The 24718-nt window shown below is 56.1% G+C and overlaps 9 non-coding genes across 9 annotated transcripts; all 9 read left to right on the top strand.

Moving 5' to 3' along the window:
- The first annotated feature begins 214 nt into the window (after positions 1–214).
- Positions 215–308, top strand: LOC133085829 (small nucleolar RNA SNORD116). The gene has a single exon (XR_009699623.1). It is a non-coding gene; the product is annotated as a small nucleolar RNA SNORD116 (small nucleolar RNA).
- Positions 309–2994: 2686 nt separating this feature from the next.
- LOC133085828 (small nucleolar RNA SNORD116) lies at positions 2995–3088 on the top strand. The gene has a single exon (XR_009699622.1). It is a non-coding gene; the product is annotated as a small nucleolar RNA SNORD116 (small nucleolar RNA).
- A 2688-nt stretch (positions 3089–5776) lies between these two features.
- Positions 5777–5870, top strand: LOC133085827 (small nucleolar RNA SNORD116). Its single transcript, XR_009699621.1, has one exon. It is a non-coding gene; the product is annotated as a small nucleolar RNA SNORD116 (small nucleolar RNA).
- Positions 5871–8557: 2687 nt separating this feature from the next.
- LOC133085826 (small nucleolar RNA SNORD116) lies at positions 8558–8651 on the top strand. The gene has a single exon (XR_009699620.1). It is a non-coding gene; the product is annotated as a small nucleolar RNA SNORD116 (small nucleolar RNA).
- Positions 8652–11339: 2688 nt separating this feature from the next.
- LOC133086463 (small nucleolar RNA SNORD116) lies at positions 11340–11432 on the top strand. The gene has a single exon (XR_009700218.1). It is a non-coding gene; the product is annotated as a small nucleolar RNA SNORD116 (small nucleolar RNA).
- Positions 11433–14120: 2688 nt separating this feature from the next.
- Positions 14121–14214, top strand: LOC133085825 (small nucleolar RNA SNORD116). Its single transcript, XR_009699619.1, has one exon. It is a non-coding gene; the product is annotated as a small nucleolar RNA SNORD116 (small nucleolar RNA).
- A 2688-nt stretch (positions 14215–16902) lies between these two features.
- On the top strand, positions 16903–16996 carry LOC133085824 (small nucleolar RNA SNORD116). Its single transcript, XR_009699618.1, has one exon. It is a non-coding gene; the product is annotated as a small nucleolar RNA SNORD116 (small nucleolar RNA).
- A 2687-nt stretch (positions 16997–19683) lies between these two features.
- Positions 19684–19777, top strand: LOC133085823 (small nucleolar RNA SNORD116). The gene has a single exon (XR_009699617.1). It is a non-coding gene; the product is annotated as a small nucleolar RNA SNORD116 (small nucleolar RNA).
- Positions 19778–22465: 2688 nt separating this feature from the next.
- Positions 22466–22559, top strand: LOC133085821 (small nucleolar RNA SNORD116). The gene has a single exon (XR_009699615.1). It is a non-coding gene; the product is annotated as a small nucleolar RNA SNORD116 (small nucleolar RNA).
- Positions 22560–24718: the final 2159 nt, after the last annotated feature.

Here is a 24718-nt window from a genome sequence, read left to right as displayed (position 1 = left end):
ACGGTAGGCATTCACCCATACTAAAATGTGTCATTGGATATTAGGTTTTCATCAGATGGGCCCAGTGGCTGCAAGAGTGGATTGATTGTTGGTCTTGCTGAGTGGCCTGAAGACTGTGGATTCCCCAGGCGGTTGGAATACTTCCGGGTCATGGCTCCTCTGCAGAGCCCCACGGCCTGCCCGTTTGTGTTCTGCAGCGTCCCAGCATGTGCTTGGATAGATGATGACACCCTTGTATGCATTCCTTGGAAAATCTGAACATAATGAGTGAGAAAGTTTTACCGTCTCCTCATCGAAACTGAGGGTCCAGCACGTTTCCTCTCTCGGGGGTATGGGACAGTTAGGAGTGAGGGCCGACGTCCCCTGCTGACAGGCATGCAAACACCACTAAGGGCTCCAGCATTGGAGGGACTCCTGTGTGAGGGTCGACCGTGTCTGCCCATAAGCTGGGTCATTTATGCATCACCGGGCCCTACTAAGAGACCGCTGAGGGAATACAAGGGGGCAGGCTCTCCTGCTAGTCTTCAGAGTCGGAGCGTGTGCTGGTGGAGGCCCAGTGAGCTTGCAGCTTGGAGAGGTGTGTTTTGGGCAGGATCACGCTTTGTGCATGCCGCTTCGGAGGTTGATTCTGGAAGCCAAAATGAGCAAGCTTCCCTGGTTGGAGCCTGGAGCCTCAGGCCAGGCCTGTGGCCCTCTCTGATGTTGTGTGTGGTGTGGTGAGGTTCCTGAGTGCCCGGTGGGGCTGGAGCAGTGAGCGGGGGTGGGCTGGAGTTGAGCGATGGCAGAAGGGGGCCGATGGAGTAGGCCTCGGGGCTGCCCCTGTCAGCTCCTCTGCTGAAGCTGCCGGCACACTGTTGGTGCTAAGTGGATCATCGTGGAGTGGGCTGAGGATCGAGTGCTGCATTTAAGCCTGTGTGGTGGCTGGGGGCCTGGAGAGAAAGTTAAGGTATCATGAGGACACGTCCTATGTAATGTCGTGGGATGGGCTGTCATCATTCGTTGCAGGCGCTGGCCTCGGCTTCCCGAGGATGTGTCTTGTTCGTGAAGGGCTGGCATCAGCTGCCTATGGAGGGGATGGCTTTGGCAGTTCATGAGGATGTAGTGAGGTAGGTAACCTGTGTAGAGTTGCGATCCCATTTGCGGAGGATTGACTCCACACGGGTGTCTTGCGAGACGTAGAGAAGATGGACATGCTGAGGCATCTGTGCCGGCCTCCTTGGGGGTAGGTGAGTTATGGGAACAAGCCCTTTGGTCGTTTTGTTCCTTCTTTGGGAATGTGCAAAGCGATAGTGTTTCCCCCGGAGGGCATGAGGCGGCCGGCCCATGTGGCATGCAGGCCGTTCGAACAGCCAGAGCTTTATCCGGAGGAGTCCATTGGCCGGGAAGAGATGGGGACACTGTTGCCCTGCCAGGTGCCCTGCCGTGGCCAACCACCTTTCCCTTTCAGGCTTCCAAGTCCCCTCGCATGGCAGAGGTCTTCCATTGAAAGTCTGTCTGTGGTCCTCGGGGACAGTGCCTGTGATCACTGTGAGTTGCTCGGTAGTGTCGCTGTGGCAGTGGAGAATTGCTAGGATGCATGCGGTGCTGTGGGCCTCATCAAAGCAGACAGGCTTGCGGTCTGTCTTCCCTGGTGTTCAGTGTCTCTGTGTTCTCATGATGTCTGTGGCTTCAAGTAGGGTTGACTCGCCCTGCAGGCAGCAGGAGGGCACTTAGGAGGAGGCTGTGAAGCGTTTCAGCATTTTCTCAGTGGTCTGGGCCACGAAACCTGCCAGTTGGAAGCTTGCCGATACGTGGCCGGGAAGGTGGCCTAATTCCCGCTGTCGGGTTCCAACCAGTGTCCTGGTTGCTGAAGCCCAACACTTCCCGTTGTGGGCATTCCCACGGGGTCACGGAAAGTGATATGGTCTAGTTGGCGAGAAGAGGCACTTGGGCCAAAGTTCGTTAGCCCCTTGAGTAGTGCCGGGCTGCATCTTGCCTATAGGCAACTGCAGGTTGGAGTCAGCCCCCCAATGGAGGTTCCCTTGCTTCTGGGAGCGCTGGGAGTGACCCCAAGGGCACATCAGATGTGCTTGTAGGTGGCAGGGTCTCCAGGTCCACGTAGATCTGACACCCACGGCCGGGAGGCAGGTCTCGTCCAGTCTTTTTGCTTTGGTCAGAAGGCGTGGCTGTGGGAGAGCGGGAGTCTGTGACCTATTTCAGCAGCCCCTGGGGGTTAATCCTCGCATGCGGCCTCTTGAACCTGAAAGGGGTCTTTCCCCTTTCAGTTGGGGGTCCAACCAGGGTGCTGTGTATAAACTATGGCGTTTACTGTTGGAGGTGTCTGCAGAGGGCCACAGCGACACCCAGAGACCAAGACGCGTATTCAGTGCCACACACAGGAACCCACAAGCGCATCGTCGTGCGCAGTCACAGTCACACACGCCCACTCACGTGAATACACAGATACAGTGTCTGACACACCGACCAATGTACGTGCCTAACTTCCTCCAGTCATGCTGTGAGACACGCAATCAGTTTTCGGTAATGGATAGTGTTACTTGGAAAGCAGGTTCTGGGCTCACGGCAAGGTAAGTGTTCGCAAGAATCATGTTCTCTGAACCGTGGTGCAATTCAGAAGCCTGCATGATTTCTGTCCACTTCTCAGGTGCAGCTGCAGGGTAAGGCTGGCCGTCGGCAAAGACAAGAAGACCTTCGCGTTGTCTGATGACTGGATGTCCTAAGGAGAACTGGAAAAAGTGGGGCGGGTGCACGTTGCTCAGCGTGGCTGTGGATAACTCAGGACGGTAGGCATTCACCCATACTAAAATGTGTCATTGGATATTAGGTTTTCATCAGATGGGCCCAGTGGCTGCAAGAGTGGATTGATTGTTGGTCTTGCTGAGTGGCCTGAAGACTGTGGATTCCCCAGGCGGTTGGAATACTTCCGGGTCATGGCTCCTCTGCAGAGCCCCACGGCCTGCCCGTTTGTGTTCTGCAGCGTCCCAGCATGTGCTTGGATAGATGATGACACCCTTGTATGCATTCCTTGGAAAATCTGAACATAATGAGTGAGAAAGTTTTACCGTCTCCTCATCGAAACTGAGGGTCCAGCACGTTTCCTCTCTCGGGGGTATGGGACAGTTAGGAGTGAGGGCCGACGTCCCCTGCTGACAGGCATGCAAACACCACTAAGGGCTCCAGCATTGGAGGGACTCCTGTGTGAGGGTCGACCGTGTCTGCCCATAAGCTGGGTCATTTATGCATCACCGGGCCCTACTAAGAGACCGCTGAGGGAATACAAGGGGGCAGGCTCTCCTGCTAGTCTTCAGAGTCGGAGCGTGTGCTGGTGGAGGCCCAGTGAGCTTGCAGCTTGGAGAGGTGTGTTTTGGGCAAGATCTCGCTTTGTGCATGCTGCTTCGGAGGTTGATTCTGGAAGCCAAAATGAGCAAGCTTCCCTGGTTGGAGCCTGGAGCCTCAGGCCAGGCCTGTGGCCCTCTCTGATGTTGTGTGTGGTGTGGTGAGGTTCCTGAGTGCCCGGTGGGGCTGGAGCAGTGAGCGGGGGTGGGCTGGAGTTGAGCGATGGCAGAAGGGGGCCGATGGAGTAGGCCTCGGGGCTGCCCCTGTCAGCTCCTCTGCTGAAGCTGCCGGCACACTGTTGGTGCTAAGTGGATCATCGTGGAGTGGGCTGAGGATCGAGTGCTGCATTTAAGGCTGTGTGGTGGCTGGGGGCCTGGAGAGAAAGTTAAGGTATCATGAGGACACGTCCTATGTAATGTCGTGGGATGGGCTGTCATCATTCGTTGCAGGCGCTGGCCTCGGCTTCCCGAGGATGTGTCCTGTTCGTGAAGGGCTGGCATCAGCTGCCTATGGATGGGATGGCTTTGGCAGTTCATGAGGATGTAGTGAGGTAGGTAACCTGTGTAGAGTTGCGATCCCATTTGCGGAGGAGTGACTCCACACGGGTGTCTTGCGGGACGTAGAGAAGATGGACATGCTGAGGCATCTGTGCCGGCCTCCTTGGGGGTAGGTGAGTTATGGGAACAAGCCCTTTGGTCGTTTTGTTCCTTCTTTTGGGAATGTGCAAAGCGATAGTGTTTCTCCCGGAGGGCATGACGCGGCCGGCCCATGTGGCATGCAGGCCGTTCGAACAGCCAGAGCTTTATCCGGAGCAGTCCATTGGCCGGGAAGAGATGGGGACACTGTTGCCCTGCCAGGTGCCCTGCCGTGGCCAACCACCTTTCCCTTTCAGGCTTCCAAGTCCCCTCGCATGGCAGAGGTCTTCCATTGAAAGTCTGTCTGTGGTCCTCGGGGACAGTGCCTGTGATCACTGTGAGTTGCTCGGTAGTGTCGCTGTGGCAGTGGAGAATTGCTAGGATGCATGCGGTGCTGTGGGCCTCATCAAAGCAGACAGGCTTGCGGTCTGTCTTCCCTGGTGTTCAGTGTCTCTGTGTTCTCATGATGTCTGTGGCTTCAAGTAGGGTTGACTCGCCCTGCAGGCAGCAGGAGGGCACTTAGGAGGAGGCTGTGAAGCGTTTCAGCATTTTCTCAGTGGTCTGGGCCACGAAACCTGCCAGTTGGAAGCTTGCCGATACGTGGCCGGGAAGGTGGCCTAATTCCCGCTGTCGGGTTCCAACCAGTGTCCTGGTTGCTGAAGCCCAACACTTCCCGTTGTGGGCATTCCCACGGGGTCACGGAAAGTGATATGGTCTAGTTGGCGAGAAGAGGCACTTGGGCCAAAGTTCGTTAGCCCCTTGAGTAGTGCCGGGCTGCATCTTGCCTATAGGCAACTGCAGGTCGGAGTCAGCCCCCCAATGGGAGGTTCCCTTGCTTCTGGGAGCGCTGGGAGTGACCCCAAGGGCACATCAGATGTGCTTATAGGTGGCAGGGTCTCCAGGTCCACGTAGATGTGACACCCACGGCCGGGAGGCAGGTCTCGTCCAGTCTTTTTGCTTTGGTCAGAAGGCGTGGCTGTGGGAGAGCGGGAGTCTGTGACCTATTTCAGCAGCCCCTGGGGGTTAATCTTCGCATGCGGCCTCTTGAAGCTGACAGGGGTCTTTCTCCTTTCAGTTGGGGGTCCAACCAGGGTGCTGTGTATAAACTATGGCGTTTACTGTTGGAGGTGTCTGCAGAGGGCCACAGCGACACCCAGAGACCAAGACGCGTATTCAGTGCCACACACAGGAACCCACAAGCGCATCGTCGTGCACAGTCACAGTCACACACGCCCACTCACGTGAATACACAGATACAGTGTCTGACACACCGACCAATGTACGTGCCTAACTTCCTCCAGTCATGCTGTGAGACACGCAATCAGTTTTCGGTAATGGATAGTGTTACTTGGAAAGCAGGTTCTGGGCTCACGGCAAGGTAAGTGTTCGCAAGAATCATGTTCTCTGAACCGTGGTGCAATTCAGAAGCCTGCATGATTTCTGTCCACTTCTCAGGTGCAGCTGCAGGGTAAGGCTGGCCGTCGGCAAAGACAAGAAGACCTTCGCATTGTCTGATGACTGGATGTCCTAAGGAGAACTGGAAAAAGTGGGGCGGGTGCACGTTGCTCAGCGTGGCTGTGGATAACTCAGGACGGTAGGCATTCACCCATACTAAAATGTGTCATTGGATATTAGGTTTTCATCAGATGGGCCCAGTGGCTGCAAGAGTGGATTGATTGTTGGTCTTGCTGAGTGGCCTGAAGACTGTGGATTCCCCAGGCGGTTGGAATACTTCCGGGTCATGGCTCCTCTGCAGAGCCCCACGGCCTGCCCGTTTGTGTTCTGCAGCGTCCCAGCATGTGCTTGGATAGATGATGACACCCTTGTATGCATTCCTTGGAAAATCTGAACATAATGAGTGAGAAAGTTTTACCGTCTCCTCATCGAAACTGAGGGTCCAGCACGTTTCCTCTCTCGGGGGTATGGGACAGTTAGGAGTGAGGGCCGACGTCCCCTGCTGACAGGCATGCAAACACCACTAAGGGCTCCAGCATTGGAGGGACTCCTGTGTGAGGGTCGACCGTGTCTGCCCATAAGCTGGGTCATTTATGCATCACCGGGCCCTACTAAGAGACCGCTGAGGGAATACAAGGGGGCAGGCTCTCCTGCTAGTCTTCAGAGTCGGAGCGTGTGCTGGTGGAGGCCCAGTGAGCTTGCAGCTTGGAGAGGTGTGTTTTGGGCAGGATCACGCTTTGTGCATGCCGCTTCGGAGGTTGATTCTGGAAGCCAAAATGAGCAAGCTTCCCTGGTTGGAGCCTGGAGCCTCAGGCCAGGCCTGTGGCCCTCTCTGATGTTGTGTGTGGTGTGGTGAGGTTCCTGAGTGCCCGGTGGGGCTGGAGCAGTGAGCGGGGGTGGGCTGGAGTTGAGCGATGGCAGAAGGGGGCCGATGGAGTAGGCCTCGGGGCTGCCCCTGTCAGCTCCTCTGCTGAAGCTGCCGGCACACTGTTGGTGCTAAATGGATCATCGTGTAGTGGGCTGAGGATCGAGTGCTGCATTTAAGCCTGTGTGGTGGCTGGGGGCCTGGAGAGAAAGTTAAGGTATCATGAGGACACGTCCTATGTAATGTCGTGGGATGGGCTGTCATCATTCGTTGCAGGCGCTGGCCTCGGCTTCCCGAGGATGTGTCTTGTTCGTGAAGGGCTGGCATCAGCTGCCTATGGATGGGATGGCTTTGGCAGTTCATGAGGATGTAGTGAGGTAGGTAACCTGTGTAGAGTTGCGATCCCATTTGCGGAGGAGTGACTCCACACGGGTGTCTTGCGGGACGTAGAGAAGATGGACATGCTGAGGCATCTGTGCCGGCCTCCTTGGGGGTAGGTGAGTTATGGGAACAAGCCCTTTGGTCGTTTTGTTCCTTCTTTTGGGAATGTGCAAAGCGATAGTGTTTCTCCCGGAGGGCATGACGCGGCCGGCCCATGTGGCATGCAGGCCGTTCGAACAGCCAGAGCTTTATCCGGAGCAGTCCATTGGCCGGGAAGAGATGGGGACACTGTTGCCCTGCCAGGTGCCCTGCCGTGGCCAACCACCTTTCCCTTTCAGGCTTCCAAGTCCCCTCGCATGGCAGAGGTCTTCCATTGAAAGTCTGTCTGTGGTCCTCGGGGACAGTGCCTGTGATCACTGTGAGTTGCTCGGTAGTGTCGCTGTGGCAGTGGAGAATTGCTAGGATGCATGCGGTGCTGTGGGCCTCATCAAAGCAGACAGGCTTGCGGTCTGTCTTCCCTGGTGTTCAGTGTCTCTGTGTTCTCATGATGTCTGTGGCTTCAAGTAGGGTTGACTCGCCCTGCAGGCAGCAGGAGGGCACTTAGGAGGAGGCTGTGAAGCGTTTCAGCATTTTCTCAGTGGTCTGGGCCACGAAACCTGCCAGTTGGAAGCTTGCCGATACGTGGCCGGGAAGGTGGCCTAATTCCCGCTGTCGGGTTCCAACCAGTGTCCTGGTTGCTGAAGCCCAACACTTCCCGTTGTGGGCATTCCCACGGGGTCACGGAAAGTGATATGGTCTAGTTGGCGAGAAGAGGCACTTGGGCCAAAGTTCGTTAGCCCCTTGAGTAGTGCCGGGCTGCATCTTGCCTATAGGCAACTGCAGGTTGGAGTCAGCCCCCCAATGGAGGTTCCCTTGCTTCTGGGAGCGCTGGGAGTGACCCCAAGGGCACATCAGATGTGCTTGTAGGTGGCAGGGTCTCCAGGTCCACGTAGATGTGACACCCACGGCCGGGAGGCAGGTCTCGTCCAGTCTTTTTGCTTTGGTCAGAAGGCGTGGCTGTGGGAGAGCGGGAGTCTGTGACCTATTTCAGCAGCCCCTGGGGGTTAATCTTCGCATGCGGCCTCTTGAAGCTGACAGGGGTCTTTCTCCTTTCAGTTGGGGGTCCAACCAGGGTGCTGTGTATAAACTATGGCGTTTACTGTTGGAGGTGTCTGCAGAGGGCCACAGCGACACCCAGAGACCAAGACGCGTATTCAGTGCCACACACAGGAACCCACAAGCGCATCCTCGTGCGCAGTCACAGTCACACACGCCCACTCACGTGAATACACAGATACAGTGTCTGACACACCGACCAATGTACGTGCCTAACTTCCTCCAGTCATGCTGTGAGACACGCAATCAGTTTTCGGTAATGGATAGTGTTACTTGGAAAGCAGGTTCTGGGCTCACGGCAAGGTAAGTGTTCGCAAGAATCATGTTCTCTGAACCGTGGTGCAATTCAGAAGCCTGCATGATTTCTGTCCACTTCTCAGGTGCAGCTGCAGGGTAAGGCTGGCCGTCGGCAAAGACAAGAAGACCTTCGCGTTGTCTGATGACTGGATGTCCTAAGGAGAACTGGAAAAAGTGGGGCGGGTGCACGTTGCTCAGCGTGGCTGTGGATAACTCAGGACGGTAGGCATTCACCCATACTAAAATGTGTCATTGGATATTAGGTTTTCATCAGATGGGCCCAGTGGCTGCAAGAGTGGATTGATTGTTGGTCTTGCTGAGTGGCCTGAAGACTGTGGATTCCCCAGGCGGTTGGAATACTTCCGGGTCATGGCTCCTCTGCAGAGCCCCACGGCCTGCCCGTTTGTGTTCTGCAGCGTCCCAGCATGTGCTTGGATAGATGATGACACCCTTGTATGCATTCCTTGGAAAATCTGAACATAATGAGTGAGAAAGTTTTACCGTCTCCTCATCGAAACTGAGGGTCCAGCACGTTTCCTCTCTCGGGGGTATGGGACAGTTAGGAGTGAGGGCCGACGTCCCCTGCTGACAGGCATGCAAACACCACTAAGGGCTCCAGCATTGGAGGGACTCCTGTGTGAGGGTCGACCGTGTCTGCCCATAAGCTGGGTCATTTATGCATCACCGGGCCCTACTAAGAGACCGCTGAGGGAATACAAGGGGGCAGGCTCTCCTGCTAGTCTTCAGAGTCGGAGCGTGTGCTGGTGGAGGCCCAGTGAGCTTGCAGCTTGGAGAGGTGTGTTTTGGGCAGGATCACGCTTTGTGCATGCCGCTTCGGAGGTTGATTCTGGAAGCCAAAATGAGCAAGCTTCCCTGGTTGGAGCCTGGAGCCTCAGGCCAGGCCTGTGGCCCTCTCTGATGTTGTGTGTGGTGTGGTGAGGTTCCTGAGTGCCCGGTGGGGCTGGAGCAGTGAGCGGGGGTGGGCTGGAGTTGAGCGATGGCAGAAGGGGGCCGATGGAGTAGGCCTCGGGGCTGCCCCTGTCAGCTCCTCTGCTGAAGCTGCCGGCACACTGTTGGTGCTAAGTGGATCATCGTGGAGTGGGCTGAGGATCGAGTGCTGCATTTAAGCCTGTGTGGTGGCTGGGGGCCTGGAGAGAAAGTTAAGGTATCATGAGGACACGTCCTATGTAATGTCGTGGGATGGGCTGTCATCATTCGTTGCAGGCGCTGGCCTCGGCTTCCCGAGGATGTGTCTTGTTCGTGAAGGGCTGGCATCAGCTGCCTATGGAGGGGATGGCTTTGGCAGTTCATGAGGATGTAGTGAGGTAGGTAACCTGTGTAGAGTTGCGATCCCATTTCCGGAGGAGTGACTCCACACGGGTGTCTTGCGGGACATAGAGAAGATGGACATGCTGAGCCATCTGTGCCGGCCTCCTTGGGGGTAGGTGAGTTATGGGAACAAGCCCTTTGGTCGTTTTGTTCCTTCTTTTGGGAATGTGCAAAGCGATAGTGTTTCTCCCGGAGGGCATGACGCGGCCGGCCCATGTGGCATGCAGGCCGTTCGAACAGCCAGAGCTTTATCCGGAGGAGTCCATTGGCCGGGAAGAGATGGGGACACTGTTGCCCTGCCAGGTGCCCTGCCGTGGCCAACCACCTTTCCCTTTCAGGCTTCCAAGTCCCCTCGCATGGCAGAGGTCTTCCATTGAAAGTCTGTCTGTGGTCCTCGGGGACAGTGCCTGTGATCACTGTGAGTTGCTCGGTAGTGTCGCTGTGGCAGTGGAGAATTGCTAGGATGCATGCGGTGCTGTGGGCCTCATCAAAGCAGACAGGCTTGCGGTCTGTCTTCCCTGGTGTTCAGTGTCTCTGTGTTCTCATGATGTCTGTGGCTTCAAGTAGGGTTGACTCGCCCTGCAGGCAGCAGGAGGGCACTTAGGAGGAGGCTGTGAAGCATTTCAGCATTTTCTCAGTGGTCTGGGCCACGAAACCTGCCAGTTGGAAGCTTGCCGATACGTGGCCGGGAAGGTGGCCTAATTCCCGCTGTCGGGTTCCAACCAGTGTCCTGGTTGCTGAAGCCCAACACTTCCCGTTGTGGGCATTCCCACGGGGTCACGGAAAGTGATATGGTCTAGTTGGCGAGAAGAGGCACTTGGGCCAAAGTTCGTTAGCCCCTTGAGTAGTGCCGGGCTGCATCTTGCCTATAGGCAACTGCAGGTCGGAGTCAGCCCCCCAATGGGAGGTTCCCTTGCTTCTGGGAGCGCTGGGAGTGACCCCAAGGGCACATCAGATGTGCTTGTAGGTGGCAGGGTCTCCAGGTCCACGTAGATGTGACACCCACGGCCGGGAGGCAGGTCTCGTCCAGTCTTTTTGCTTTGGTCAGAAGGCGTGGCTGTGGGAGAGCGGGAGTCTGTGACCTATTTCAGCAGCCCCTGGGGGTTAATCTTCGCATGCGGCCTCTTGAAGCTGAAAGGGGTCTTTCTCCTTTCAGTTGGGGGTCCAACCAGGGTGCTGTGTATAAACTATGGCGTTTACTGTTGGAGGTGTCTGCAGAGGGCCACAGCGACACCCAGAGACCAAGACACGTATTCAGTGCCACACACAGGAACCCACAAGCGCATCGTCGTGCGCAGTCACAGTCACACACGCCCACTCACGTGAATACACAGATACAGTGTCTGACACACCGACCAATGTACGTGCCTAACTTCCTCCAGTCATGCTGTGAGACACGCAATCAGTTTTCGGTAATGGATAGTGTTACTTGGAAAGCAGGTTCTGGGCTCACGGCAAGGTAAGTGTTCGCAAGAATCATGTTCTCTGAACCGTGGTGCAATTCAGAAGCCTGCATGATTTCTGTCCACTTCTCAGGTGCAGCTGCAGGGTAAGGCTGGCCGTCGGCAAAGACAAGAAGACCTTCGCGTTGTCTGATGACTGGATGTCCTAAGGAGAACTGGAAAAAGTGGGGCGGGTGCACGTTGCTCAGCGTGGCTGTGGATAACTCAGGACGGTAGGCATTCACCCATACTAAAATGTGTCATTAGATATTAGGTTTTCATCAGATGGGCCCAGTGGCTGCAAGAGTGGATTGATTGTTGGTCTTGCTGAGTGGCCTGAAGACTGTGGATTCCCCAGGCGGTTGGAATACTTCTGGGTCATGGCTCCTCTGCAGAGCCCCACGGCCTGCCCGTTTGTGTTCTGCAGCGTCCCAGCATGTGCTTGGATCGATGATGACACCCTTGTATGCATTCCTTGGAAAATCTGAACAAAATGAGTGAGAACGCTCTACCGTCTCCTTATCGAAACTGAGGTCCAGCACGTTTCCTCTCTCGGGGGTATGGGACAGTTAGGAGTGAGGGCCGACGTCCCCTGCTGACAGGCATGCAAACACCACTAAGGGCTCCAGCATTGGAGGGACTCCTGTGTGAGGGTCGACCGTGTCTGCCCATAAGCTGGGTCATTTATGCATCACCGGGCCCTACTAAGAGACCGCTGAGGGAATACAAGGGGGCAGGCTCTCCTGCTAGTCTTCAGAGTCGGAGCGTGTGCTGGTGGAGGCCCAGTGAGCTTGCAGCTTGGAGAGGTGTGTTTTGGGCAGGATCTCGCTTTGTGCATGCTGCTTCGGAGGTTGATTCTGGAAGCCAAAATGAGCAAGCTTCCCTGGTTGGAGCCTGGAGCCTCAGGCCAGGCCTGTGGCCCTCTCTGATGTTGTGTGTGGTGTGGTGAGGTTCCTGAGTGCCCGGTGGGGCTGGAGCAGTGAGCGGGGGTGGGCTGGAGTTGAGCGATGGCAGAAGGGGGCCGATGGAGTAGGCCTCGGGGCTGCCCCTGTCAGCTCCTCTGCTGAAGCTGCCGGCACACTGTTGGTGCTAAGTGGATCATCGTGGAGTGGGCTGAGGATCGAGTGCTGCATTTAAGGCTGTGTGGTGGCTGGGGGCCTGGAGAGAAAGTTAAGGTATCATGAGGACACGTCCTATGTAATGTCGTGGGATGGGCTGTCATCATTCGTTGCAGGCGCTGGCCTCGGCTTCCCGAGGATGTGTCCTGTTCGTGAAGGGCTGGCATCAGCTGCCTATGGATGGGATGGCTTTGGCAGTTCATGAGGATGTAGTGAGGTAGGTAACCTGTGTAGAGTTGCGATCCCATTTGCGGAGGAGTGACTCCACACGGGTGTCTTGCGGGACGTAGAGAAGATGGACATGCTGAGGCATCTGTGCCGGCCTCCTTGGGGGTAGGTGAGTTATGGGAACAAGCCCTTTGGTCGTTTTGTTCCTTCTTTTGGGAATGTGCAAAGCGATAGTGTTTCTCCCGGAGGGCATGACGCGGCCGGCCCATGTGGCATGCAGGCCGTTCGAACAGCCAGAGCTTTATCCGGAGCAGTCCATTGGCCGGGAAGAGATGGGGACACTGTTGCCCTGCCAGGTGCCCTGCCGTGGCCAACCACCTTTCCCTTTCAGGCTTCCAAGTCCCCTCGCATGGCAGAGGTCTTCCATTGAAAGTCTGTCTGTGGTCCTCGGGGACAGTGCCTGTGATCACTGTGAGTTGCTCGGTAGTGTCGCTGTGGCAGTGGAGAATTGCTAGGATGCATGCGGTGCTGTGGGCCTCATCAAAGCAGACAGGCTTGCGGTCTGTCTTCCCTGGTGTTCAGTGTCTCTGTGTTCTCATGATGTCTGTGGCTTCAAGTAGGGTTGACTCGCCCTGCAGGCAGCAGGAGGGCACTTAGGAGGAGGCTGTGAAGCGTTTCAGCATTTTCTCAGTGGTCTGGGCCACGAAACCTGCCAGTTGGAAGCTTGCCGATACGTGGCCGGGAAGGTGGCCTAATTCCCGCTGTCGGGTTCCAACCAGTGTCCTGGTTGCTGAAGCCCAACACTTCCCGTTGTGGGCATTCCCACGGGGTCACGGAAAGTGATATGGTCTAGTTGGCGAGAAGAGGCACTTGGGCCAAAGTTCGTTAGCCCCTTGAGTAGTGCCGGGCTGCATCTTGCCTATAGGCAACTGCAGGTCGGAGTCAGCCCCCCAATGGGAGGTTCCCTTGCTTCTGGGAGCGCTGGGAGTGACCCCAAGGGCACATCAGATGTGCTTATAGGTGGCAGGGTCTCCAGGTCCACGTAGATGTGACACCCACGGCCGGGAGGCAGGTCTCGTCCAGTCTTTTTGCTTTGGTCAGAAGGCGTGGCTGTGGGAGAGCGGGAGTCTGTGACCTATTTCAGCAGCCCCTGGGGGTTAATCTTCGCATGCGGCCTCTTGAAGCTGACAGGGGTCTTTCTCCTTTCAGTTGGGGGTCCAACCAGGGTGCTGTGTATAAACTATGGCGTTTACTGTTGGAGGTGTCTGCAGAGGGCCACAGCGACACCCAGAGACCAAGACGCGTATTCAGTGCCACACACAGGAACCCACAAGCGCATCGTCGTGCACAGTCACAGTCACACACGCCCACTCACGTGAATACACAGATACAGTGTCTGACACACCGACCAATGTACGTGCCTAACTTCCTCCAGTCATGCTGTGAGACACGCAATCAGTTTTCGGTAATGGATAGTGTTACTTGGAAAGCAGGTTCTGGGCTCACGGCAAGGTAAGTGTTCGCAAGAATCATGTTCTCTGAACCGTGGTGCAATTCAGAAGCCTGCATGATTTCTGTCCACTTCTCAGGTGCAGCTGCAGGGTAAGGCTGGCCGTCGGCAAAGACAAGAAGACCTTCGCGTTGTCTGATGACTGGATGTCCTAAGGAGAACTGGAAAAAGTGGGGCGGGTGCACGTTGCTCAGCGTGGCTGTGGATAACTCAGGACGGTAGGCATTCACCCATACTAAAATGTGTCATTGGATATTAGGTTTTCATCAGATGGGCTCAGTGGCTGCAAGAGTGGATTGATTGTTGGTCTTGCTGAGTGGCCTGAAGACTGTGGATTCCCCAGGCGGTTGGAATACTTCCGGGTCATGGCTCCTCTGCAGAGCCCCACGGCCTGCCCGTTTGTGTTCTGCAGCGTCCCAGCATGTGCTTGGATAGATGATGACACCCTTGTATGCATTCCTTGGAAAATCTGAACATAATGAGTGAGAAAGTTTTACCGTCTCCTCATCGAAACTGAGGGTCCAGCACGTTTCCTCTCTCGGGGGTATGGGACAGTTAGGAGTGAGGGCCGACGTCCCCTGCTGACAGGCATGCAAACACCACTAAGGGCTCCAGCATTGGAGGGACTCCTGTGTGAGGGTCGACCGTGTCTGCCCATAAGCTGGGTCATTTATGCATCACCGGGCCCTACTAAGAGACCGCTGAGGGAATACAAGGGGGCAGGCTCTCCTGCTAGTCTTCAGAGTCGGAGCGTGTGCTGGTGGAGGCCCAGTGAGCTTGCAGCTTGGAGAGGTGTGTTTTGGGCAGGATCTCGCTTTGTGCATGCTGCTTCGGAGGTTGATTCTGGAAGCCAAAATGAGCAAGCTTCCCTGGTTGGAGCCTGGAGCCTCAGGCCAGGCCTGTGGCCCTCTCTGATGTTGTGTGTGGTGTGGTGAGGTTCCTGAGTGCCCGGTGGGGCTGGAGCAGTGAGCGGGGGTGGGCTGGAGTTGAGCGATGGCAGAAGGGGGCCGATGGAGTAGGCCTCGGGGCTGCCCCTGTCAGCTCCTCTGCTGAAGCTGCCGGCACACTGTTGGTGCTAAGTGGATCATCGTGGAGTGGGCTGAGGATCGAGTGCTGCATTTAAGGCTGTGTGGTGGCTGGGGGCCTGGAGAGAAAGTTAAGGTATCATGAGGACACGTCCTATGTAATGTCGTGGGATGGGCTGTCATCATTCGTTGCAGGCGCTGGCCTCGGCTTCCCGAGGATGTGTCCTGTTCGTGAAGGGCTGGCATCAGCTGCCTATGGATGGGATGGCTTTGGCAGTTCATGAGGATGTAGTGAGGTAGGTAACCTGTGTAGAGTTGCGATCCCATTTGCGGAGGAGTGACTCCACACGGGTGTCTTGCGGGACGTAGAGAAGATGGACATGCTGAGGCATCTGTGCCGGCCTACTTGGGGGTAGGTGAGTTATGGGAACAAGCCCTTTGGTCGTTTTGTTCCTTCTTTTGGGAATGTGCAAAGCGATAGTGTTTCTCCCGGAGGGCATGACGCGGCCGGCCCATGTGGCATGCAGGCCGTTCGAACAGCCAGAGCTTTATCCGGAGCAGTCCATTGGCCGGGAAGAGATGGGGACACTGTTGCCCTGCCAGGTGCCCTGCCGTGGCCAACCACCTTTCCCTTTCAGGCTTCCAAGTCCCCTCGCATGGCAGAGGTCTTCCATTGAAAGTCTGTCTGTGGTCCTCGGGGACAGTGCCTGTGATCACTGTGAGTTGCTCGGTAGTGTCGCTGTGGCAGTGGAGAATTGCTAGGATGCATGCGGTGCTGTGGGCCTCATCAAAGCAGACAGGCTTGCGGTCTGTCTTCCCTGGTGTTCAGTGTCTCTGTGTTCTCATGATGTCTGTGGCTTCAAGTAGGGTTGACTCGCCCTGCAGGCAGCAGGAGGGCACTTAGGAGGAGGCTGTGAAGCGTTTCAGCATTTTCTCAGTGGTCTGGGCCACGAAACCTGCCAGTTGGAAGCTTGCCGATACGTGGCCGGGAAGGTGGCCTAATTCCCGCTGTCGGGTTCCAACCAGTGTCCTGGTTGCTGAAGCCCAACACTTCCCGTTGTGGGCATTCCCACGGGGTCACGGAAAGTGATATGGTCTAGTTGGCGAGAAGAGGCACTTGGGCCAAAGTTCGTTAGCCCCTTGAGTAGTGCCGGGCTGCATCTTGCCTATAGGCAACTGCAGGTCGGAGTCAGCCCCCCAATGGGAGGTTCCCTTGCTTCTGGGAGCGCTGGGAGTGACCCCAAGGGCACATCAGATGTGCTTATAGGTGGCAGGGTCTCCAGGTCCACGTAGATGTGACACCCACGGCCGGGAGGCAGGTCTCGTCCAGTCTTTTTGCTTTGGTCAGAAGGCGTGGCTGTGGGAGAGCGGGAGTCTGTGACCTATTTCAGCAGCCCCTGGGGGTTAATCTTCGCATGCGGCCTCTTGAAGCTGACAGGGGTCTTTCTCCTTTCAGTTGGGGGTCCAACCAGGGTGCTGTGTATAAACTATGGCGTTTACTGTTGGAGGTGTCTGCAGAGGGCCACAGCGACACCCAGAGACCAAGACGCGTATTCAGTGCCACACACAGGAACCCACAAGCGCATCGTCGTGCACAGTCACAGTCACACACGCCCACTCACGTGAATACACAGATACAGTGTCTGACACACCGACCAATGTACGTGCCTAACTTCCTCCAGTCATGCTGTGAGACACGCAATCAGTTTTCGGTAATGGATAGTGTTACTTGGAAAGCAGGTTCTGGGCTCACGGCAAGGTAAGTGTTCGCAAGAATCATGTTCTCTGAACCGTGGTGCAATTCAGAAGCCTGCATGATTTCTGTCCACTTCTCAGGTGCAGCTGCAGGGTAAGGCTGGCCGTCGGCAAAGACAAGAAGACCTTCGCATTGTCTGATGACTGGATGTCCTAAGGAGAACTGGAAAAAGTGGGGCGGGTGCACGTTGCTCAGCGTGGCTGTGGATAACTCAGGACGGTAGGCATTCACCCATACTAAAATGTGTCATTGGATATTAGGTTTTCATCAGATGGGCCCAGTGGCTGCAAGAGTGGATTGATTGTTGGTCTTGCTGAGTGGCCTGAAGACTGTGGATTCCCCAGGCGGTTGGAATACTTCCGGGTCATGGCTCCTCTGCAGAGCCCCACGGCCTGCCCGTTTGTGTTCTGCAGCGTCCCAGCATGTGCTTGGATAGATGATGACACCCTTGTATGCATTCCTTGGAAAATCTGAACATAATGAGTGAGAAAGTTTTACCGTCTCCTCATCGAAACTGAGGGTCCAGCACGTTTCCTCTCTCGGGGGTATGGGACAGTTAGGAGTGAGGGCCGACGTCCCCTGCTGACAGGCATGCAAACACCACTAAGGGCTCCAGCATTGGAGGGACTCCTGTGTGAGGGTCGACCGTGTCTGCCCATAAGCTGGGTCATTTATGCATCACCGGGCCCTACTAAGAGACCGCTGAGGGAATACAAGGGGGCAGGCTCTCCTGCTAGTCTTCAGAGTCGGAGCGTGTGCTGGTGGAGGCCCAGTGAGCTTGCAGCTTGGAGAGGTGTGTTTTGGGCAGGATCACGCTTTGTGCATGCCGCTTCGGAGGTTGATTCTGGAAGCCAAAATGAGCAAGCTTCCCTGGTTGGAGCCTGGAGCCTCAGGCCAGGCCTGTGGCCCTCTCTGATGTTGTGTGTGGTGTGGTGAGGTTCCTGAGTGCCCGGTGGGGCTGGAGCAGTGAGCGGGGGTGGGCTGGAGTTGAGCGATGGCAGAAGGGGGCCGATGGAGTAGGCCTCGGGGCTGCCCCTGTCAGCTCCTCTGCTGAAGCTGCCGGCACACTGTTGGTGCTAAATGGATCATCGTGTAGTGGGCTGAGGATCGAGTGCTGCATTTAAGCCTGTGTGGTGGCTGGGGGCCTGGAGAGAAAGTTAAGGTATCATGAGGACACGTCCTATGTAATGTCGTGGGATGGGCTGTCATCATTCGTTGCAGGCGCTGGCCTCGGCTTCCCGAGGATGTGTCTTGTTCGTGAAGGGCTGGCATCAGCTGCCTATGGATGGGATGGCTTTGGCAGTTCATGAGGATGTAGTGAGGTAGGTAACCTGTGTAGAGTTGCGATCCCATTTGCGGAGGAGTGACTCCACACGGGTGTCTTGCGGGACGTAGAGAAGATGGACATGCTGAGGCATCTGTGCCGGCCTCCTTGGGGGTAGGTGAGTTATGGGAACAAGCCCTTTGGTCGTTTTGTTCCTTCTTTTGGGAATGTGCAAAGCGATAGTGTTTCTCCCGGAGGGCATGACGCGGCCGGCCCATGTGGCATGCAGGCCGTTCGAACAGCCAGAGCTTTATCCGGAGCAGTCCATTGGCCGGGAAGAGATGGGGACACTGTTGCCCTGCCAGGTGCCCTGCCGTGGCCAACCACCTTTCCCTTTCAGGCTTCCAAGTCCCCTCGCATGGCAGAGGTCTTCCATTGAAAGTCTGTCTGTGGTCCTCGGGGACAGTGCCTGTGATCACTGTGAGTTGCTCGGTAGTGTCGCTGTGGCAGTGGAGAATTGCTAGGATGCATGCGGTGCTGTGGGCCTCATCAAAGCAGACAGGCTTGCGGTCTGTCTTCCCTGGTGTTCAGTGTCTCTGTGTTCTCATGATGTCTGTGGCTTCAAGTAGGGTTGACTCGCCCTGCAGGCAGCAGGAGGGCACTTAGGAGGAGGCTGTGAAGCGTTTCAGCATTTTCTCAGTGGTCTGGGCCACGAAACCTGCCAGTTGGAAGCTTGCCGATACGTGGCCGGGAAGGTGGCCTAATTCCCGCTGTCGGGTTCCAACCAGTGTCCTGGTTGCTGAAGCCCAACACTTCCCGTTGTGGGCATTCCCACGGGGTCACGGAAAGTGATATGGTCTAGTTGGCGAGAAGAGGCACTTGGGCCAAAGTTCGTTAGCCCCTTGAGTAGTGCCGGGCTGCATCTTGCCTATAGGCAACTGCAGGTTGGAGTCAGCCCCCCAATGGAGGTTCCCTTGCTTCTGGGAGCGCTGGGAGTGACCCCAAGGGCACATCAGATGTGCTTGTAGGTGGCAGGGTCTCCAGGTCCACGTAGATGTGACACCCACGGCCGGGAGGCAGGTCTCGTCCAGTCTTTTTGCTTTGGTCAGAAGGCGTGGCTGTGGGAGAGCGGGAGTCTGTGACCTATTTCAGCAGCCCCTGGGGGTTAATCTTCGCATGCGGCCTCTTGAAGCTGACAGGGGTCTTTCTCCTTTCAGTTGGGGGTCCAACCAGGGTGCTGTGTATAAACTATGGCGTTTACTGTTGGAGGTGTCTGCAGAGGGCCACAGCGACACCCAGAGACCAAGACGCGTATTCAGTGCCACACACAGGAACCCACAAGCGCATCCTCGTGCGCAGTCACAGTCACACACGCCCACTCACGTGAATACACAGATACAGTGTCTGACACACCGACCAATGTACGTGCCTAACTTCCTCCAGTCATGCTGTGAGACACGCAATCAGTTTTCGGTAATGGATAGTGTTACTTGGAAAGCAGGTTCTGGGCTCACGGCAAGGTAAGTGTTCGCAAGAATCATGTTCTCTGAACCGTGGTGCAATTCAGAAGCCTGCATGATTTCTGTCCACTTCTCAGGTGCAGCTGCAGGGTAAGGCTGGCCGTCGGCAAAGACAAGAAGACCTTCGCGTTGTCTGATGACTGGATGTCCTAAGGAGAACTGGAAAAAGTGGGGCGGGTGCACGTTGCTCAGCGTGGCTGTGGATAACTCAGGACGGTAGGCATTCACCCATACTAAAATGTGTCATTGGATATTAGGTTTTCATCAGATGGGCCCAGTGGCTGCAAGAGTGGATTGATTGTTGGTCTTGCTGAGTGGCCTGAAGACTGTGGATTCCCCAGGCGGTTGGAATACTTCCGGGTCATGGCTCCTCTGCAGAGCCCCACGGCCTGCCCGTTTGTGTTCTGCAGCGTCCCAGCATGTGCTTGGATAGATGATGACACCCTTGTATGCATTCCTTGGAAAATCTGAACATAATGAGTGAGAAAGTTTTACCGTCTCCTCATCGAAACTGAGGGTCCAGCACGTTTCCTCTCTCGGGGGTATGGGACAGTTAGGAGTGAGGGCCGACGTCCCCTGCTGACAGGCATGCAAACACCACTAAGGGCTCCAGCATTGGAGGGACTCCTGTGTGAGGGTCGACCGTGTCTGCCCATAAGCTGGGTCATTTATGCATCACCGGGCCCTACTAAGAGACCGCTGAGGGAATACAAGGGGGCAGGCTCTCCTGCTAGTCTTCAGAGTCGGAGCGTGTGCTGGTGGAGGCCCAGTGAGCTTGCAGCTTGGAGAGGTGTGTTTTGGGCAGGATCACGCTTTGTGCATGCCGCTTCGGAGGTTGATTCTGGAAGCCAAAATGAGCAAGCTTCCCTGGTTGGAGCCTGGAGCCTCAGGCCAGGCCTGTGGCCCTCTCTGATGTTGTGTGTGGTGTGGTGAGGTTCCTGAGTGCCCGGTGGGGCTGGAGCAGTGAGCGGGGGTGGGCTGGAGTTGAGCGATGGCAGAAGGGGGCCGATGGAGTAGGCCTCGGGGCTGCCCCTGTCAGCTCCTCTGCTGAAGCTGCCGGCACACTGTTGGTGCTAAGTGGATCATCGTGGAGTGGGCTGAGGATCGAGTGCTGCATTTAAGCCTGTGTGGTGGCTGGGGGCCTGGAGAGAAAGTTAAGGTATCATGAGGACACGTCCTATGTAATGTCGTGGGATGGGCTGTCATCATTCGTTGCAGGCGCTGGCCTCGGCTTCCCGAGGATGTGTCTTGTTCGTGAAGGGCTGGCATCAGCTGCCTATGGAGGGGATGGCTTTGGCAGTTCATGAGGATGTAGTGAGGTAGGTAACCTGTGTAGAGTTGCGATCCCATTTCCGGAGGAGTGACTCCACACGGGTGTCTTGCGGGACATAGAGAAGATGGACATGCTGAGCCATCTGTGCCGGCCTCCTTGGGGGTAGGTGAGTTATGGGAACAAGCCCTTTGGTCGTTTTGTTCCTTCTTTTGGGAATGTGCAAAGCGATAGTGTTTCTCCCGGAGGGCATGACGCGGCCGGCCCATGTGGCATGCAGGCCGTTCGAACAGCCAGAGCTTTATCCGGAGGAGTCCATTGGCCGGGAAGAGATGGGGACACTGTTGCCCTGCCAGGTGCCCTGCCGTGGCCAACCACCTTTCCCTTTCAGGCTTCCAAGTCCCCTCGCATGGCAGAGGTCTTCCATTGAAAGTCTGTCTGTGGTCCTCGGGGACAGTGCCTGTGATCACTGTGAGTTGCTCGGTAGTGTCGCTGTGGCAGTGGAGAATTGCTAGGATGCATGCGGTGCTGTGGGCCTCATCAAAGCAGACAGGCTTGCGGTCTGTCTTCCCTGGTGTTCAGTGTCTCTGTGTTCTCATGATGTCTGTGGCTTCAAGTAGGGTTGACTCGCCCTGCAGGCAGCAGGAGGGCACTTAGGAGGAGGCTGTGAAGCATTTCAGCATTTTCTCAGTGGTCTGGGCCACGAAACCTGCCAGTTGGAAGCTTGCCGATACGTGGCCGGGAAGGTGGCCTAATTCCCGCTGTCGGGTTCCAACCAGTGTCCTGGTTGCTGAAGCCCAACACTTCCCGTTGTGGGCATTCCCACGGGGTCACGGAAAGTGATATGGTCTAGTTGGCGAGAAGAGGCACTTGGGCCAAAGTTCGTTAGCCCCTTGAGTAGTGCCGGGCTGCATCTTGCCTATAGGCAACTGCAGGTCGGAGTCAGCCCCCCAATGGGAGGTTCCCTTGCTTCTGGGAGCGCTGGGAGTGACCCCAAGGGCACATCAGATGTGCTTGTAGGTGGCAGGGTCTCCAGGTCCACGTAGATGTGACACCCACGGCCGGGAGGCAGGTCTCGTCCAGTCTTTTTGCTTTGGTCAGAAGGCGTGGCTGTGGGAGAGCGGGAGTCTGTGACCTATTTCAGCAGCCCCTGGGGGTTAATCTTCGCATGCGGCCTCTTGAAGCTGAAAGGGGTCTTTCTCCTTTCAGTTGGGGGTCCAACCAGGGTGCTGTGTATAAACTATGGCGTTTACTGTTGGAGGTGTCTGCAGAGGGCCACAGCGACACCCAGAGACCAAGACACGTATTCAGTGCCACACACAGGAACCCACAAGCGCATCGTCGTGCGCAGTCACAGTCACACACGCCCACTCACGTGAATACACAGATACAGTGTCTGACACACCGACCAATGTACGTGCCTAACTTCCTCCAGTCATGCTGTGAGACACGCAATCAGTTTTCGGTAATGGATAGTGTTACTTGGAAAGCAGGTTCTGGGCTCACGGCAAGGTAAGTGTTCGCAAGAATCATGTTCTCTGAACCGTGGTGCAATTCAGAAGCCTGCATGATTTCTGTCCACTTCTCAGGTGCAGCTGCAGGGTAAGGCTGGCCGTCGGCAAAGACAAGAAGACCTTCGCGTTGTCTGATGACTGGATGTCCTAAGGAGAACTGGAAAAAGTGGGGCGGGTGCACGTTGCTCAGCGTGGCTGTGGATAACTCAGGACGGTAGGCATTCACCCATACTAAAATGTGTCATTAGATATTAGGTTTTCATCAGATGGGCCCAGTGGCTGCAAGAGTGGATTGATTGTTGGTCTTGCTGAGTGGCCTGAAGACTGTGGATTCCCCAGGCGGTTGGAATACTTCTGGGTCATGGCTCCTCTGCAGAGCCCCACGGCCTGCCCGTTTGTGTTCTGCAGCGTCCCAGCATGTGCTTGGATAGATGATGACACCCTTGTATGCATTCCTTGGAAAATCTGAACATAATGAGTGAGAAAGTTTTACCGTCTCCTCATCGAAACTGAGGGTCCAGCACGTTTCCTCTCTCGGGGGTATGGGACAGTTAGGAGTGAGGGCCGACGTCCCCTGCTGACAGGCATGCAAACACCACTAAGGGCTCCAGCATTGGAGGGACTCCTGTGTGAGGGTCGACCGTGTCTGCCCATAAGCTGGGTCATTTATGCATCACCGGGCCCTACTAAGAGACCGCTGAGGGAATACAAGGGGGCAGGCTCTCCTGCTAGTCTTCAGAGTCGGAGCGTGTGCTGGTGGAGGCCCAGTGAGCTTGCAGCTTGGAGAGGTGTGTTTTGGGCAGGATCACGCTTTGTGCATGCCGCTTCGGAGGTTGATTCTGGAAGCCAAAATGAGCAAGCTTCCCTGGTTGGAGCCTGGAGCCTCAGGCCAGGCCTGTGGCCCTCTCTGATGTTGTGTGTGGTGTGGTGAGGTTCCTGAGTGCCCGGTGGGGCTGGAGCAGTGAGCGGGGGTGGGCTGGAGTTGAGCGATGGCAGAAGGGGGCCGATGGAGTAGGCCTCGGGGCTGCCCCTGTCAGCTCCTCTGCTGAAGCTGCCGGCACACTGTTGGTGCTAAGTGGATCATCGTGGAGTGGGCTGAGGATCGAGTGCTGCATTTAAGCCTGTGTGGTGGCTGGGGGCCTGGAGAGAAAGTTAAGGTATCATGAGGACACGTCCTATGTAATGTCGTGGGATGGGCTGTCATCATTCGTTGCAGGCGCTGGCCTCGGCTTCCCGAGGATGTGTCTTGTTCGTGAAGGGCTGGCATCAGCTGCCTATGGATGGGATGGCTTTGGCAGTTCATGAGGATGTAGTGAGGTAGGTAACCTGTGTAGAGTTGCGATCCCATTTGCGGAGGAGTGACTCCACACGGGTGTCTTGCGGGACGTAGAGAAGATGGACATGCTGAGGCATCTGTGCCGGCCTCCTTGGGGGTAGGTGAGTTATGGGAACAAGCCCTTTGGTCGTTTTGTTCCTTCTTTTGGCAATGTGCAAAGCGATAGTGTTTCTCCCGGAGGGCATGACGCGGCCGGCCCATGTGGCATGCAGGCCGTTCGAACAGCCAGAGCTTTATCCGGAGCAGTCCATTGGCCGGGAAGAGATGGGGACACTGTTGCCCTGCCAGGTGCCCTGCCGTGGCCAACCACCTTTCCCTTTCAGGCTTCCAAGTCCCCTCGCATGGCAGAGGTCTTCCATTGAAAGTCTGTCTGTGGTCCTCGGGGACAGTGCCTGTGATCACTGTGAGTTGCTCGGTAGTGTCGCTGTGGCAGTGGAGAATTGCTAGGATGCATGCGGTGCTGTGGGCCTCATCAAAGCAGACAGGCTTGCGGTCTGTCTTCCCTGGTGTTCAGTGTCTCTGTGTTCTCATGATGTCTGTGGCTTCAAGTAGGGTTGACTCGCCCTGCAGGCAGCAGGAGGGCACTTAGGAGGAGGCTGTGAAGCGTTTCAGCATTTTCTCAGTGGTCTGGGCCACGAAACCTGCCAGTTGGAAGCTTGCCGATACGTGGCCGGGAAGGTGGCCTAATTCCCGCTGTCGGGTTCCAACCAGTGTCCTGGTTGCTGAAGCCCAACACTTCCCGTTGTGGGCATTCCCACGGGGTCACGGAAAGTGATATGGTCTAGTTGGCGAGAAGAGGCACTTGGGCCAAAGTTCGTTAGCCCCTTGAGTAGTGCCGGGCTGCATCTTGCCTATAGGCAACTGCAGGTCGGAGTCAGCCCCCCAATGGGAGGTTCCCTTGCTTCTGGGAGCGCTGGGAGTGACCCCAAGGGCACATCAGATGTGCTTGTAGGTGGCAGGGTCTCCAGGTCCACGTAGATGTGACACCCACGGCCGGGAGGCAGGTCTCGTCCAGTCTTTTTGCTTTGGTCAGAAGGCGTGGCTGTGGGAGAGCGGGAGTCTGTGACCTATTTCAGCAGCCCCTGGGGGTTAATCTTCGCATGCGGCCTCTTGAAGCTGACAGGGGTCTTTCTCCTTTCAGTTGGGGGTCCAACCAGGGTGCTGTGTATAAACTATGGCGTTTACTGTTGGAGGTGTCTGCAGAGGGCCACAGCGACACCCAGAGACCAAGACGCGTATTCAGTGCCACACACAGGAACCCACAAGCGCATCCTCGTGCGCAGTCACAGTCACACACGCCCACTCACGTGAATACACAGATACAGTGTCTGACACACCGACC

Source organism: Eubalaena glacialis, chromosome 2 (assembly GCF_028564815.1).
Source record: "Eubalaena glacialis isolate mEubGla1 chromosome 2, mEubGla1.1.hap2.+ XY, whole genome shotgun sequence".
In the NCBI taxonomy this organism is placed as follows: Eukaryota; Metazoa; Chordata; class Mammalia; order Artiodactyla; family Balaenidae; genus Eubalaena; species Eubalaena glacialis.
This window is presented reverse-complemented; position numbering and strand designations above follow the sequence as displayed.